Consider the following 16,142-nt stretch of genomic DNA (forward strand, 5'->3'; position numbering starts at 1 on the left):
GTGCACATGAATACTTTCATCCTTTTCATCAGAACGTACGACGCTCATCATCTCATAAAGGGCAAAAGTTTGAATTAGCTGGAATGAATCGGCCGTTCTCATTGGTTAATGCATTTGTTCATTTCCTGTTGCTGTTAATTGAACTGACCGTATTTGTTGTTTGTTCTGTAACTGAGCGCTGACAGCGGGACTGTCGGGGAGGAGACGTCGGTCTGCCAGTCCACCACTTTGGTCCACAATGAGACATCTCAACAGCTATTGGCTGGATCGGACACGTGACCACAGAACACGCAGATCAGTCTGATGGCACGTTGGCCTTCATGAAGGAGGTTTGGCTTCAGGTTCAGACTGTTTGACGGACGGCCTGTAATCAGAGTTCTTGTACACTGGGTCTGACAGATGATGTTTCAATATGTGCTAATCTGCTGTTATATCAGGAGCTTAAAATGATGTTTTCTGATTTCTACACTTACAACAGATCCAATTATTTTACTGTGTGAATATTTAGTAAATCATGCTGGTTTGTGTGTTCTGATGCCAAGCTGCCTCGTTCACCTCATGTCAGTCTGAACATTTGTTAGTTGGACACATGTTAAGAAGGTGAAACAGATTTATTCGCTGCATACAGCGGTCGAAGAGTGCACCTCTGGTGGAGGTCTGCACAACCTGAGGACCCTCCTATTCAGGAAATCCTGTGATTATCTGCTGAAAACATGATAAATAACTACACAACAACATGCTTTCACACTATGATGCTAACAGGTATTAAATTACATTCTGTGTGTGTCACCTGAGAAAAACACGAAAACCTGTTTCTTTAATAAATAACTGCAGCAGCATTTCTCAGTTGCATAATCGGCATAATGTTTTTTCTTACTGCAGGGCTTTAAACATTGTGTGCGCGCGCGTGTGTGTGTGTGCGTGTGCGTGTGTGTGTGTGCGTGTGTGTGTGTGTGTGTGTGCTGGATGTTTGGGAGCTGCAGACTCTCGCCCTCGCCGAGCGTCTCAGACGGAGGGGGAGCAGCAGGTTTCTTGTCTGGAGGTTTAGACGGTGCATCCATCAGCTCGGCACTCCACCATCTGCTGCTAACGCCGCAGAGCTCGGCCCGGCTAAGTGCCATCTGCAGCCAGCTTCATTTACATCGCTCTGAGAAGTTTTACTCTGGAATCACAACAAGTGCTGAGAGGCTTTTAGGGAGGAAGAAGAGGAGCTCCTTCAGAAACGTGGTGGTCTGCTCGTTATAAAAAAGCAGGTGCAAAGGGGGACATAAAAGGCAAAAGCTGTGCAGCGCCTGCTCCGTCAGCACCATCAATCAAAGTGAATGCTTATGTATTACGTGTCCAACTCGCCTTAATCCAGCCAAACAAGCAGTAATTACACTGTCCGTCCACAAGAGGGAGACAGACAGCTAAATATCTCACACAGATGTGGACATGCAGAGAGGACCTGGTGAGCACTCGGGCAGGAAGTCTTATTGTCGCTGATATATAATGAATGAGAGCATGAGAGCATGAGAACATGACTGGAACAAGCGCAGCATCATTTCAGTCCTGGAGGAGCTTTAACTCCACAAAGCCACAAATAATCTCACCAACTGTCACAAACCGACTGCCACACAGCTGATTTTAAGGAAGCTGCCACTGCTGTTACCTGAAGAAATGCAGCGTAATCAGCATTAGCTCGTTAGCGTAATCACCTTTAAAGTGCATAAAGAAGATTTCATCCCCTGACTCAATGCACTGATGATTAACTCTGACATTTACACTGTCAGGACAAAAAACTTTATTAATGTAGCTCATATACAAAAAGCTTTAAAATATCCTATTATTGTACTTTTGTTTAAACTTTTGTTTATCTGACAGCTGAACTTATGATTTAAAGTTTACTTTCTTTAGCTGTTACAGTGAATTTTGTATTTCAAGCCTTCATTTTGTACATCAGATCAACTATTGAGAATATTCAACTGTTTGACTTCCACACAAGAAGTAAAGAACAACAGGCGTCTTATTCCTTCACACTGCTTTCTCCCTTCAAAGGGTGCAACAGCAGCAGCACCGTTACAGTCAATGAACGACAACATGAAGGTTTTTGGAGGTTAATGCACCAGATTTTAGACATTTGACTGCAAATCTGAAGTTAAATCTGCACTGAATATGTACTTCTAATGTATTTAACATTTAGTCTTTCCACATTTGTTTTCTCTAAAGTAGCATTCAGGTTGTTAAAATAATCTTATTCCACAGTCTGACAGGGTCATGTACATTCTGCATTATTGTGTTCTTGTTCTTGACTGAAGCTACGGGATATTTAAATACTCAAAGCTTGTACTTTTACGCGCATTAAGTCAGACGCATTTGGGATCTTTGAAAACTTCTCCACAGGACTTTAAAGCTGGAAAACGACGTCTCTCTGCTCAGCGTCCTGCAGTCTCTCTGCAGAGCTGCCTTTGAATCAGCTGTGTGTTCAGCCTCGTCAGCAGGGCGCCCCCACCCTCGAACATGAAGCACACGGCGAGAAGAAATACTGGTCTGCGCGACACTCGCTCCACTCTGGGCGGCTTAATACGATTGTGGTCTAATAGCCATTACAACAGTGTGGAGGTGCTGTCGTTAGCAATGCAGCCGGGCTGGAACTCACCTTCCCTCCTTCAGCCTATCAGAGGAAATAATGATAAGAATCCCAAAAAGCACTGAGCTATAAATGGAAACAGAAGTGCTGGGCTCGACAGAACAGCAGCCGCAGCCACAATTTGTGGAATTAGGCGAGCGCACGGCCGACGACCCGCAGCCTTGTGGGTAATGCAAGGTCAGACGAGGGGCTGGGTGACGGCAGAGGCGAGCGTTAGAAAACGCACTCTGTTGGCACGAAGCGACGAATCAACAACAGCAGAGACAGACGGAGAAAAGAGGAAGAGAGGCTGAGAGGATGAAGGAGCGCACTGGTGTTTATTAATCTGTTGTTTGGATTAAAAATGTGACAAAAATACTGAAACTGACTCAAAAATACCACAATGACATGAAACAGAAAAGTGCAGCGAACCGTCACATTTTAAGAGCTGGAACCACAGATTTTTTTTTTTTTTGTTGATAATTTATTAATGATCAATCGATTACTCACTGCTAATCAATACACTGAAATTTAAATGAGCAAGACGCACACGGAACCACGAGCTTGTGCCTCCACAAGGCTCAACAATCCTTTAAATGTGTTAATTTTAATAGCAGAACAAGCACACGTCCCATGAGCCTGATTCACCAACACGCTGTCAAAGCCTCATTTGAGCTGCAGCTGCTGAACACTAACGCAGCAGCCACCATTTTTTCTTAGATAACAACGACTTCTACTGCCTAGCTGGTCCCACTTATCTCATAATGTGGACGGGAAACATCTTTCGGCGCTGACGTTCAGTCAGAGAAAACATAACGAGCTCCAGAATCGAGTGGGACAGAAGTCAGGACAAGGACTTTGGAAGGGAAGTGACTCTTCTCTCCATCTGGAGGATAAAAAGAGACACGAGTTTCCTTAAATCTGATTCCTGCTGAGATGATTTCTCTCCTTGTTTAACCCACTTCAAAATTTAATTTGATCTGTTGCAGGCTGAAGAAGTGCGAGCTCTGATGATGAGTGGGGTGAGTCACTGCTGGAGTGACTGGAGAGAAGAAATACAAGAGATCTCCTCACAGAGAGCTGAGATGAAGAAAGGACGCCAGGTCGATCCAGACTGAGGCAAGCAGGACTGTCAGCCTGGATCCTGAGAGCTTCTTGAGAAAAGCTTTCAAAAACAAATGAAACAGCCCAAACTGCTGCTGTAATGATCCTCTGATCTCTGGATCCGTCTCCTCTGACTGAACCACAGGCCCATTTGTCTGAGAGCCAGTAAACTACCAACGTTTCTTCAAAGCTGCTCTCAGCTGATGCTTTGCGGCTGCAGCCGAAATCTTAAAACATGTTTTTGGGAACAGAAATACGTATTTCTGTAGATGGAAGCAGTGAAACAGAGACTTAAAGGCACTGCAACTTAAAGATCCCCTCCACACATGTATGAAAGCATACAGGAAAGGTGTCTAATATCTGTTTTTGCAGAGTTAAAATATTACCATACGTCTGAACGAGACGTTTTTGTTAAACAGTAATTTTTCCATCAGAACTGATGAGCATGTCCAAACAAGTCGTAGGAAAAGTCACACAGAGTCTCGCCTGAAAGTCAAACTACTTAAAGGGCAGATTAACCCAAATTACTAACAGAAAAGTAGTTAGAAAAAATGTGCTTTTGTAATTTGGGTGAATAACGACGAGGCAGGCTGCGATACTTCTTACATTTTATCTAAATTTTACATTTATTTACTAAATATTTTAATACGGTGAAACTATATCAAGAAATGAAACACATTAATCCTGCAGAGCCTCCTTAATCACATGACAGATTACACAATCCAGACGCCTGAAGATCCTCCTGCACAGTCATTTCAGGCAATAATTTACTGTAATTATCACAATTATTATTAATCTCACCTCAAAGAATACACACATCTATGTGACTAACGGGGGCTGTAGTCAGACTTTTTCTGCACGTGAACTACCTTAAAAACGCTCTTTTTAAGGCCAAATGTCTCTCACACTGCTCTGATATCACAGGTGAAAGTGGTCCAATCAGCCAGCATGTGATTCATAGTAAAATCACAGTATCAACATGATGATGTATGGGTCTCTCTGCTCTCTCTGCTGCCGCCCGGTGCAGGATTTAGAACCACTACTGGTGTCCATCTGCACACCGGATTTAAAATGTGGCTTCGCTGTGACCCGTCTGTTGTCCGAGGCCTCTGGAGACGGAGGCAGGAGAGGACGCCGTGCCAGGAAACACTCGCTCACTCTGACAGCCTCCGTCCTCCACAAACGTGCAGTTATGCTGCTTTTCTGGTGGAAAAATCACGATCGGGAGGCGTCAAGCTTTCAGCCAGCGAGCTCGTGAGGAAGCATGTTTTCCTCTTAACTGTCAAACTGATGTGCAGCTGATCACCTGACTCAATCTGTGCTGTGATCAGTCAGATTTAAACGCTTAACTCTGAACCTTTGGTCTTAAATGTACTTGGAATGACCGTATGCGGCCGGTTAGGCTGCTGTTTAACCTAATTTTGGATTAAATAGCATGTTTACAGACTTGGAGGTTAGTGTTACAGCAGAGAAAGTGTGACCTGTGAAATGACAGAATCTGTGTTGTGGACGAGCCTGCCTGTTGGTTTAAGGCAGCTTACTGGGCGTCTGTTCCAGCCAAATCCATTTTTATTCACCCTGTGGATTATAGGACGGGTTGGCAAGCCTGCCCTAGTGGTACCAAAGCCAAAAAAGGGCCATGCAGGTGGATGCCCTGCATGTCGAGCATGGAAAGCTGTGGAACATTTCTGATACCTCCAAAAGGCATGTGTTTTTCTGCTTCCATGTTTTCACTTAGAAGCCAAAAGCTAAATCAGACGGCCTGTGAATGGTGTCAGGTTATCTCTCTGAGCGGCCTTTAGAGGGCGCTGACACACTGGCGATGAGAGCAGCTGTCAGGACAGGTGCTGAGGACACACTTCTCAGCCACGGCATGTGTGTGAAGTCTCAGGGATGGTGCTAACAAGTGCCGCTCGTCTGCAGAGAACGTCCTCGATCAGACCTCTGAGGGAAGGGAAGAAAGGATGCTGCTCGGCCTGAAAGCTCAAATGTGACACCGAAGAGTAAAGATCGATCAGAGCTGAAAAGACTGCTTTGTTTCATAAACTCTGCTCCTCTACACCAGCCTTGGTTTGAGGCGTTTCACCATGAGGTCCATCACTGACGCTGGCTCACAGCTGATGTCAGAGCTCTGAGCAGGACGGTCACATTGTTCCACAAACAGGCTTCATGCACGGGGGCTCCTACCTGCACTCACCTGTCTGATCACAGTGAAAGTGGGTGTGATTATGAAATAGGTCGATTGCAGTCATGTGACATTTAATCCAGACGGAGGACAGGAAGTGAAAACCGCAACGGACAAGATGGAGCAAAGTTTAGATGAAATTATGAGAGAAAGTTATTAACGGAAAATCAGAACGTTTGTTGGAGGTGACCCTTACGTTACCTCATCACCTGTCTTCTGTGAAACTGTTAACCCCAATTAAATTTAAGTGTTGCTTGTAGCTTTTACTTTAAACCTATCACCGTAGATTTAAAACAATAGCGAATGTTAAACCCTTTCCACCATTATCTGACCGAGCTCTTCCCGACCACAGACGGTTATCTATTTTTTCTGGCATTTTTCACCCTTTTGCTACTCAATAAAAGCTCCTCATGGTTTCTCGATTTGAGCAACAATAAACAACACAAACACAGGTATTTTGAGTGTGTGTTAATGTTTCCTAAGCAGGAAATCACTTCCTGCCCTCCATCTGCAGATCGAGTGACGTGACGTCAACTGCAAACAACCTAATGTTGATTTTGGTAAGTTGCACATGCTGTGATTTGAGGTTATATAAATCGGCTTTAAACTCGACTATATGCAGGTGTGATGTGCTGTTGGAGCCAGTTTGCAGCGCTTTAAGTTTCCTATCACATGTATCAGCTGCGGTGACTGTCAGCCCAGAAACACACAGGCCTCCTATCACTCAGTGACAGTTCGGCTAATTGGTTTGGACTGCAGACGTCTCTCACCTCCGGTTTGCAATCGTGTGAGTTACAGGATAACACCAGCATGTGTCTGCCGTCGGGACGCGTGTTTGGAAAAGACGGAAGTTTATCAGTAACAGATTGTACGACGCTGCTGTATCAGCTCTGTGTACACTGCTTTGTGAACACAGAGCCAAGCTAAGCTCAGCTGCAGGTGGCAGATAGACATGTAAGGAAATAAACGCGCGTGCAGCAGAGCCTCGTTTCCTGTATGTTTGGATCATTTCTGTTTTCCTTTTTTGGCGACATATGGCAGGAAAAGGAGAAAATGGACCAGCGGCCTCAGCGGTGATGTCGAGTTGTTTACAGTGAGTGCATCATCCATCGGGCAACAGGTCTCGGCTTGGCACGAGCTCCCAGAGTGCACAGATGCTTAATGGCATGGCAGGTTGTGTCCAGGCTCTCAGGTCCAAACCGAAACGCCGCTGGCTGCTGGACGGAGACACCAGACAGCCTGAGGACACCCTGCGGACCCAGCATTCAGAGCTCATCACGCCAGCTGAGGCTGCCGGCCGGATGAAAAGAGGCTTGGGGAGCTGAATGACAGCACAGCGCACAGCCTCGAGACGACCACACGAGCTGAACACATGACGATTAGCATCACAGATGAGGGCGATACAGCGTTTGCTTTACACATCATTTACATTTTCTTATTCTCGCTTACAGCCAGTTTTTATGTGATAGCATCTGCCAATTTACTCTGATGGCAGAAGTATGACGGGGCTGGATGGTGATGGATGGAAGAGCTCCAGGTTTTATGTTGTGCTGGCACTGATGTACACTGCTTTATGTGAGCAATTTACTAATCCTACACAAAGGGGGGGCGGGGGGTGTTAAATAAAATGTTTGAAGTACTGGTCCTTTTCCTTTTGAGCTTTTTAATTCTACTACATTCAATTTATGTTGAATGGTTTGTTTACACTGAAAACTAAGTGTAAATGTATGTAAACACTGATGCTAATCTGTAACTACAGACCTAACCACGATGACCGCCTTACAGTCTGTCTGTCCAGACTGACGCATGTGTCAACACTTTGAAGGAAATTCATAAACCTGGATATAAAAGGTTATCACATTTATCCTGAGACATTTGAGTTCAATTCTGTCTTATGGGCAGAACTGTGTTTGGAGAGGTCACAGTGACCTTTGACCCTCTTTTCTAATCTCTAATCAGTTCATCCTTGAGTCCAAAGACAGATGGACGACAAACTCAGGCCTCGACGTCAAGCGCCTTTGAAATTTAACACAGTTTTATGGACTTCTGTGACCTGAAAATAGCCAAATCAATACTAACTTAATGGCTGCTATTATTAATCATCACTGCCACGTGTTGTCGACAAAGCAAATATCGTTCATTCCTGCAAAGAGGGCGAATGAATCAAACGCTTTGATCACAATTCATCCAGAAACAACGTTTGAGAGTGAAAATTTGTTTGTGAGGATTCACAGCCTGTATTCAGAAGCAGCAGCGCTGCAGTGGAGGAGGCAGAGAGCACCAAGAGACTCACAGAGAGACCCAGGTTTCAGGGTGTAAGCTGAGACGCCATTGGTCAATACTTGGAGACGACGGGGGTAAATTCGGCCTCCCTCTTGGGATCTACGACAGCCAAGTTTGGCCTTTTACCTCACTGTTTTTCCCCGCCTCTGTCGCAGAAACGCTCCTGAAAATAGCTCCAAGGAAACCCACACAGAAAACAGGACGGCGCGTTTGAAAACGCCACCAGTTTGAGCCACGGCGACGGCTCAGATGACGTCGTGTTCGCCGTCAGCGAGGATATTATTTTCGGTCAGATGTGCTTCTCTGCCATATTGCCCGGTGAAGCGGGAAGGCCAGGCCACAAAGAGAGAGCATATGCCTGCCTTTCCCTCCGCTGCTGCCCCTGACATGTGTTACTTCCTCCTCTCTGGCCCACCTGCTCGGCCGAGCCGTATAGTTCGCTGTGAATGCCAGCCTACAGTACGCAGGATGTGTCAGTCTGCACAGATTAGCCTCATCGCGGCTCGTCAGAGGAACTTCTGCCAGAGGAGAAACTGAATTGGCTTCAATTGAAGGACCATTAGCGATGGTCAGTAATGCTTCTTACACATCATAATCCCATCTACATGTTAGGATGTTCAGTCGTTAGAGGAATGAAGACTTAGAGGCAGTTTTACAGCTTTGCGTTACTACAGTGAACACAACCATTTAACCTCTGCAGATTAAAGTGCTTCTACACTCGTCTTAAAAGCATCTGCACCCTCTAGAAAGCAGATCAGAGCCACCCACCTCTGATCATCAGAAAAACTTCAGTTTACACATCATGTAAATATAAATATAAATATAAATATAAATATAAATATAACAAGCAGGGCAACATTCATGGAGGTGACTGTACCGTTAATGTCGAGATCACAGCAAAAGATCGTAGATGTCACATTAAATGTAGAAATAGTACTTATGCAAGACACTGAAGAGTTTTACAGTAACTCAAAGCCACTTAAAGGTTTCCTACTTTGGTGCCCCCTAGTGGTAGTTTCATGTCATTTTCTATGAAAAAAAAACGTACTTGCTATAATCACAAAAAAGGTCTTTAATTATTCAAGAGGATTTTTTTTTTTTATATTTAAATGACAAGATTTGGCACAAAAAATAAAATCAAGAGATGCAAAGTCTTAATTAATTTTAGAAAATGTGTGAATCTGCACGTTTTGTGTTGTCCATGTATTTCTACATGAATGAAGTACCGTTAGCAGTATTAGCTGCAGGTCAGTGTGTTGTGGTTTCATGTTACTGGTTGACACCATTTACCTTCTACAACGAGCACTAACCTGAAAACCTACCCAAGACCGGCCGATGCGTAATTATCTCCTGCTTTACAGTCCCATCTGTTTGCCTTATCGATCACCCATCGATCGAGGAAAGCCAACTCTATATGCCGTTGATCACAAGCAGGGGGTTCGCGGACATTTATTATGGTACGCCGATCGATCGGGGTCACGCTGCCCAGCCTCCACCATCGGCCACAGAGAAACAAATATGGCCTTGCTGACACATCTCTCAGTGCAGCCCTGACAGGCTCATAAAATCCCACTGATGTCCTCCTGCCTGGGAGAATGGATTCATTTTTTCAAGGGATTCATCCACAGGGAGAAAAAATTAAGATTAATGGCTTTTTGTGCTCTGCCACAGTTTGCAATTGTCTTTGTGAGGGAGATTGTTTGCAGCCTGGCAATGTGATTATATGCAAATGTGACCTGGAAATGCATAAATAAAATGATTTTGTGCTTACTGACAGTCTCAGGTGAAGTGTTAAGGCGTACACTCAGTGCAGGCTAAAAATCCAAAATGTTTACAATTAAGGCGAAGTGCATTAGAAAGCTCAGATACGGCAGTTTTTGGATTTCTCGTGCAAATCAGCAGGTGTGTTTCTCTTCTTCTGACTCTAGGGGGCGATCAGTCCCTGACCCAAACAGGAAAGCGGAGCTAAAACAGCTTCAAGCAGCGGGTTTGTGGTGAGTTTGACAAAGCAGAGACAGACATGAGTCACCTGCAGACTGCCAGCGCTGGTCTATTAAAGTCAAGTCTCGGTGCTGCTTTATGTCCTGAATACCAGCGTGACCTTTGAAAAAGTTCAACTTTAACATCCTGCAGACTCAGGACAACAACACAGAGGTTCAGAGGAGGGCAGGTAGACAGGTGAAGAGGGCATTTGGTGGCTGATGATCAAGGTCAATCAAGGTTAAAGCTGAGCTCGTAGCTTAGCATCGTTGCAGTGCGTGAAGAGGAAACTATCCAGTGATGGCTGTGCGAGAGCAGCTGCTGCTTTCAGCATGTCGGCGCGTTCTTCAGTGAGTCAACTGTTACTGGGACAGCGAGGGTTTGAACCATGAACACAGTCTGTACGTACACAGCGTGAGCTTCGTGGAAACTAAATGTTAATGGGCTGATAGCTGGAAACAGGCAGCTGCAGAGAGAACATGTGACTGGAGGACTGTTCCACCTCTTCGTCTGCATCTATGAAATATATCATTTCTAAACAAGCTTCCCCTTCAAACACATCAAAATTCATTTTCCAAAAGAACATCTGACCTCGCACAAACGGCCACAAACTCCTCAACCAACTTGTGTCTGAAATGTGTCGACGTGGGGGCACTGACAGTTTGAGGTGACGAGCTCTCAGCAGATGAGGAAGCCTCGAGTTTTCTCCATGTTCCCCCAACAGCTGAATAAAAAGCCACAGCCTCATTTCACAACAATCCAGCCGTGCAGGAATCGTAAGAAGACATTTATTGAAGATATTAACTTAAAATCTGAGGGTTAACTTCACACCTAATGTGGCACAAAAAAATCTGAATAAATGCAAAACAAATGCTACTCTGGTCTTTATTTGGTGTTATTGAGTCAAAGCAGTCGATGAAAGTGGGGGAGGTTTAATCACCACCAGTGACGCGTCAACATCTGACTGCTTTGAGTTTTCCAGCATCCACAGAACATATTTTTCTGATCAGCTGCCTCAAACTAAAAGATCTCCTGAATAACAACAAACTGCTGGAAATGCACCAGTTTCAGGTGTTTGGCTCAGATCCTGCAGGTCCTGCCAAGCAGCTTATTGACACTGGGTGAAATCCAATGAATCACTACGCTCCAGAAACTGGACGAATTTTTCATTTTTTTCTGCTGAAGGGCCCGAGTAAGTGTCCTCAGTAGGCTTAGATTACAAATGACTGCAGGAAAAAGAGACGCGTCCCGGCATACAGACATACAACTCAATCATACCAAGACTGACTGGACGGGTTTTTCATACTGATATTGAAAAATGTACTTTTGTCGCTCTTTGCTTGTGCTTGTTTGTATACTTATGAGATATACACAGCAGGATGAATATGGCCGAACACTATTGCATACTTTTGGTCCAGGACTTGGATTTTTCCTGTGAAGCTTAGTTCCAGATGAGGGAAATCGAACGAAAAAGTCATCTTCCATCTTTGTGCTGACAATATTGGAAAACTCTTTGCTGTTTCAAAGCAGGGTCCATAAAGAAATGGTGTTTCCAGCTTGATGTGAAAACTCTGAAGGAGCCTGCACAGACCCCTGACCTCTACCCCATCCAACACCTTTGGGATGGACCACTTATCGCCCAGCATCAGGGTTGGTGGTCTCACTAACATGTCTGAATGAAACCAGAAGAGTGGAGGCTGTTCCAGCAGCAGAACAACGCCCACAGCTTCTAAATGACGTGTTCGGATGTCCACATAATTTTGGCCGTGTAGTGAACACACCGAGCGGGACAGACTTGTCTCTGCTCTCTGGTGGACAAACTCTGTTATGACAACAGTTTCCAAACTAAGTCAAACAAATATTTCTGGAGTGATTTCTTCTGCGTACCAGCCGGCATGTATGCTGATGCTGATGTGTGTCATGGGGCAGCTGTTCAGGCTTTAACGTACGAATGCATATGTAATATACAAATCTAAATACCGTACATGCACACACACGGATATTCATGCATACTGTATGTACACAGATCCATACAGCTTATACCTCAGGAGATAAAGCACAAAGATGGGGAGGGAAGGCGAGCACTGACTCTGTTCGTCCCAGAGAACATTTCAAGGACAAACCTGTTGATGGAAGCTGCAGCAAGCCAGCCAAGACAGAGCGGAGGGGGGGACGCCAAAAAATACAGAGGAACGACTTTACAAACGAACGGGCTTCAGAGAAGAGCGAGGAAGATGATGCATTATACTGTGAAAAAGAGGCTGTAGGACGTTGAGAGTAGTAAGACGGCCGGTGCTCCGACGGCAGAGGGAGGGAAATAAACGGGATGGGTGGAGGGAGGGAAACAGAGGAGGGAGGGAGAATGAGAGGATAAATCCTTACTACATAATGATTAGAGCTCACAAGCCCTTCCTGTGACATGGAGTGGAGGAATCAGGATTACAGCCGGCCAGTGAAGCCAGAGTGAAAGCTCTGCTGACGGGGAAGGAGAGGGCTCAGGTGGGAAAGAAAAAAAAGACCAACAGGACAACAAGTGCAGTTAACTGAAGACCAGAATAAACAAGGCGTGTTTCAGGGGGGCAGATCCCAGCAAAGACACATTTCAGAAGACAAACTCCAGCGGCTGACTCGCATCTGTCCCCCTGCCCCGGCCATCTGTCGCTGGTCGCCGACGTCCCGGCAGCTGGATCACATCTCCGAGTCTCATTTTGATGGAGCGGCCGCAACAGCGCCGCTCGCACCAGAGGAGGGCGAAGACGAGAGGCTGGGAAATGAAGACGAGGGTCACCCTGCAGAACCTGTGATAGATGGGACTCACAGTGCGGACAGGTGTCTCGGCCAAAGATGGAGTACGTCCGTGTGTTTACGAATCGGGCCATGACGGAGAAGGACGAGACCGAATGTTGAGGATTTGTTTTGCTGATATGTAACACGGTGTAAGTTTCTGGCAGCTTTGGGAGCTTTTCTGAAGTCTCGCTCTCCAGCCAAGACAGGAATTATCTTTTCCCCAGAGTTGAGCAGCTGCTGAAGACCTTAAAGAGGCAACTGCTTTACACATGAGTATGCACGCTCAGGTTTCTCCTCAAAGCATTCTGGGACATCTCGCCTGAAAAGCCTCTTCGGAGGTAGTTGTCTCAACTTTAATTCTAACCTGGAACATTTAGCCAAGAGCGCAAGAGCAACTGCGGACAACCACCATTTGTAAATCTGTTTTGTTTCTCCTCTTCCTCCTCCTCTTCCTCCGGCACCTGCTCACTTCGATCTCCCTCCATCACGCCGTTCATCCTCCTCCTCCTCTTCTTCTTCCCTCCCCCCATTTTACCAGCGAGTGATAATGTGACCTTCTGCCAAAGTGCTGGAAACCATGCCACCGTCGCAGCGGGCTCCTCTGTTGCTGCCACTGAAATAGACTCAAACAAGTGCAGGGAGAGGAAGAGGAAAGGAGGAGGGAGAGGACGAGGGAGGGAGAGGAAGAGAAGAAGAGGGCCAAAGGGGACAGAAAGAAGGAAGAGAAAAGAGAGGAGGGGAAAAAAGGAAAACAGGAACAGGACAGCTGAAGCCGCAGACACGGGATGAGTGGTGACGAGCCAGGGCTGGATGTGGATTGCCAACACAGGTAACGATCACCTTCATCTTCCACTTTATGCTGCACTTAGATAGATGTTGTGTTCAGTGAAGTGTCGATACACCTGTCTGCTCGCTGTTAGAGGGAGAATTCACCCTAAAATGCTCTCTCCCACTTTAAAAACTGAGTGTGACCAAGTCTGGAAATGCTGTCTGCATCTTTGCATTGTGTTTGGAGGTGAGCTGTAGTTTTTAAGTAGCACTCCCAGCTCCGTCCTCTTCCTCCTCCTCCTCCTCCTCCTCTCCTCTGACTGTCAATAGAGGAATTATCAGAGCGCAGAGGATCAGATCAAAAGCAGCACTCGACAGGGTCCTTGTCAGGGGATCAGACAGCACGCTGTGTTTGCCTTCTGAGGCTGCTGTAGGTGTGTGTGGTGGCTGGAACTGTTGCTTTAACTCACTGAGCTGCCGGGGGATTAAGCAGAGCAGATCGATGCGTCATTGTAAACAGTTAGAGCAGCCGAGAGGGGCTTTGATACCTGCCCGTCGGACCTGGGGTAGCGCTGCGCCTGCCGTCGCCGCCGCCGCTGCATGGGAAATTGAACTGCCACTGAAGAGTGACGTTTCAGGATGCGAGAAAATGAGAGGTTCCTGTAATTATTGAAGGATCCGTTCTGGCACTTTGGCTCCATGAATACAGAACAGCAGCGAATGAGACCTGAATTGGTAAAAGCACAGTTGTGTCTGGGATCGGTTATAGGCGGGCTGAAAGTGACTGACATGTCGCTGGAACGTAGAGCGGATCAACAGAATGAGCTCGAAAATACCTTCACTGATGGCTCGGTTAAGATGTAAGAGCCAGAGAAACAATCACATTCAGGGCAATAAATAAAGAGATAACAGAAAACAAGAGCAGCAGGGCAGAGCGAGAACAAAGACATGTTTTATCAGCAATGTTTCCTCATTACAAAGTGTCAAGAAGCCATCTGCACCAGGGGCTAAACACAGAGGGGGAACTCATCCAGAACAGCTGATCAGATTGTCCATAACTGGCTGAATACTGCCTCTTCATCCCAGAGACGTGAAGAAGGCTTTAATGACTTCCTTTAATGGAAGATATAGGTTTGATCGTCCAATCAGAGGCAGCCGTGATGCAGTGAGACAGGGAATCCACCGGGAGTTCAGCTTTTCAAGAACTGAGCCTCTCTGGCCAGCGTCCAGTACTGAACTTAAAGGGTCGGCTTACCTTCATCACAAAGTAAACACGACTCCTCACTTCTCTCTGTAGAGGCCGTAACACGGCTCATGGAGGAAAAGCATCTTTCATCTGCGTACGCAGACTACAACGGTGGGTCAAAACGATCATCAACAAGGGATATTTAGTGACACAGAGTGCTGATGTCTGACTGAGATAAAGGTATCATCACTGCTGAGGAGGCTCCTGCCTCATTTCAGCTGAAGCTCACTTGCTTCAGTGGTTCCCAAAGTAGGGGTCACAACATAAATCTCAGGGGTCATGAGACCATTTCCGGGAAGAAAGAAAAACATATTTTTGCTGCTTTTACATGTAATTCTCCTGGATAGTTTGATAAATCTACAGCTGGAAGACATGCAAACTGTGACAAGCTTCAACGAGTCACAAGCCAAAAAGGTTGGAAACCACTTGTGTAGAACACCTGTACCTGAATCTTCAGGTTTTAGAGGAAGTCTACCAGCTGTGAAACGTTTACTACACAAACTGATTCAAATTTTTAGAGGTTAAATTATTTGATGGTTCATATGAGAAAAGCTAAAGTTGGACCAAGACCTAAAAAACAAGAATTAATAGATCATACTGCTAATTTTGTGTCCTGTTAATCATCTCACGACCCCTCAGATTGTCCTGGTGACCACCATCAGGTGGGAAGCTGCTTCACCAGAAATCAGCTTCTTCAAAGCCCAGAAACACCTGCTTCCAACCTCTTGCTCCTGGTTTTGTGTTTCAGAGCTGTGAGCAGCTCAAACAAACTGACGTTCCCTTCTCAGACTGTTTGTTTTAATAGTTTCTATCAGCCTGAAGACGTAAAACTCTCCAAAGCCTGAACATTTTGGACCAAACTTTATGGAACAGAAAATTTTCTTCTTCTTCTTCTCGGTCATCGTTTCACAGACCAAAGGACAGGAACTTTTTGGCTTTGGTTTTATTTTCCACCTTTGAAGGTGGATGCATCAGTGGTACCTGCAGCACTGCAGGTTAATGAGAGGCAGAGGTAAATGAGGAAATCTCTCTTTTTTTGTAATTTGGGTGAATCGACCCTTGAAAATGAGGCTGAAACTTTGCTCTCATGAATAATTCATAGATATTTATTTCAGTGGTTTGGCTGTATAACACGTCAGACGTCAGTAATTACCATCATTAAATATCACTTTGTGATAATA

The 16,142-nt window shown here is 45.5% G+C and overlaps 1 protein-coding gene across 2 annotated transcripts in view; it reads left to right on the plus strand.

Annotated features, from left to right (window-relative positions):
• The first annotated feature begins 12,561 nt into the window (after positions 1-12,561).
• Positions 12,562-16,142, plus strand: part of grin2ca (glutamate receptor, ionotropic, N-methyl D-aspartate 2Ca) — a 54,573-nt gene continuing 50,992 nt past the window's right edge. Inside the window, exon 1 of one of the 2 annotated variants that reach the window (XM_070981877.1) lies at positions 12,562-13,776. The gene's annotated coding sequence lies outside the window, so the exon portion shown is untranslated. The remainder of the gene's footprint in view (positions 13,777-16,142) is intronic. The other variant, XM_070981878.1, reaches the window with a different exon arrangement.

Source organism: Chaetodon trifascialis, chromosome 15 (genome assembly GCF_039877785.1).
Source record: "Chaetodon trifascialis isolate fChaTrf1 chromosome 15, fChaTrf1.hap1, whole genome shotgun sequence".
NCBI classification, from domain to species: Eukaryota; Metazoa; Chordata; class Actinopteri; order Chaetodontiformes; family Chaetodontidae; genus Chaetodon; species Chaetodon trifascialis.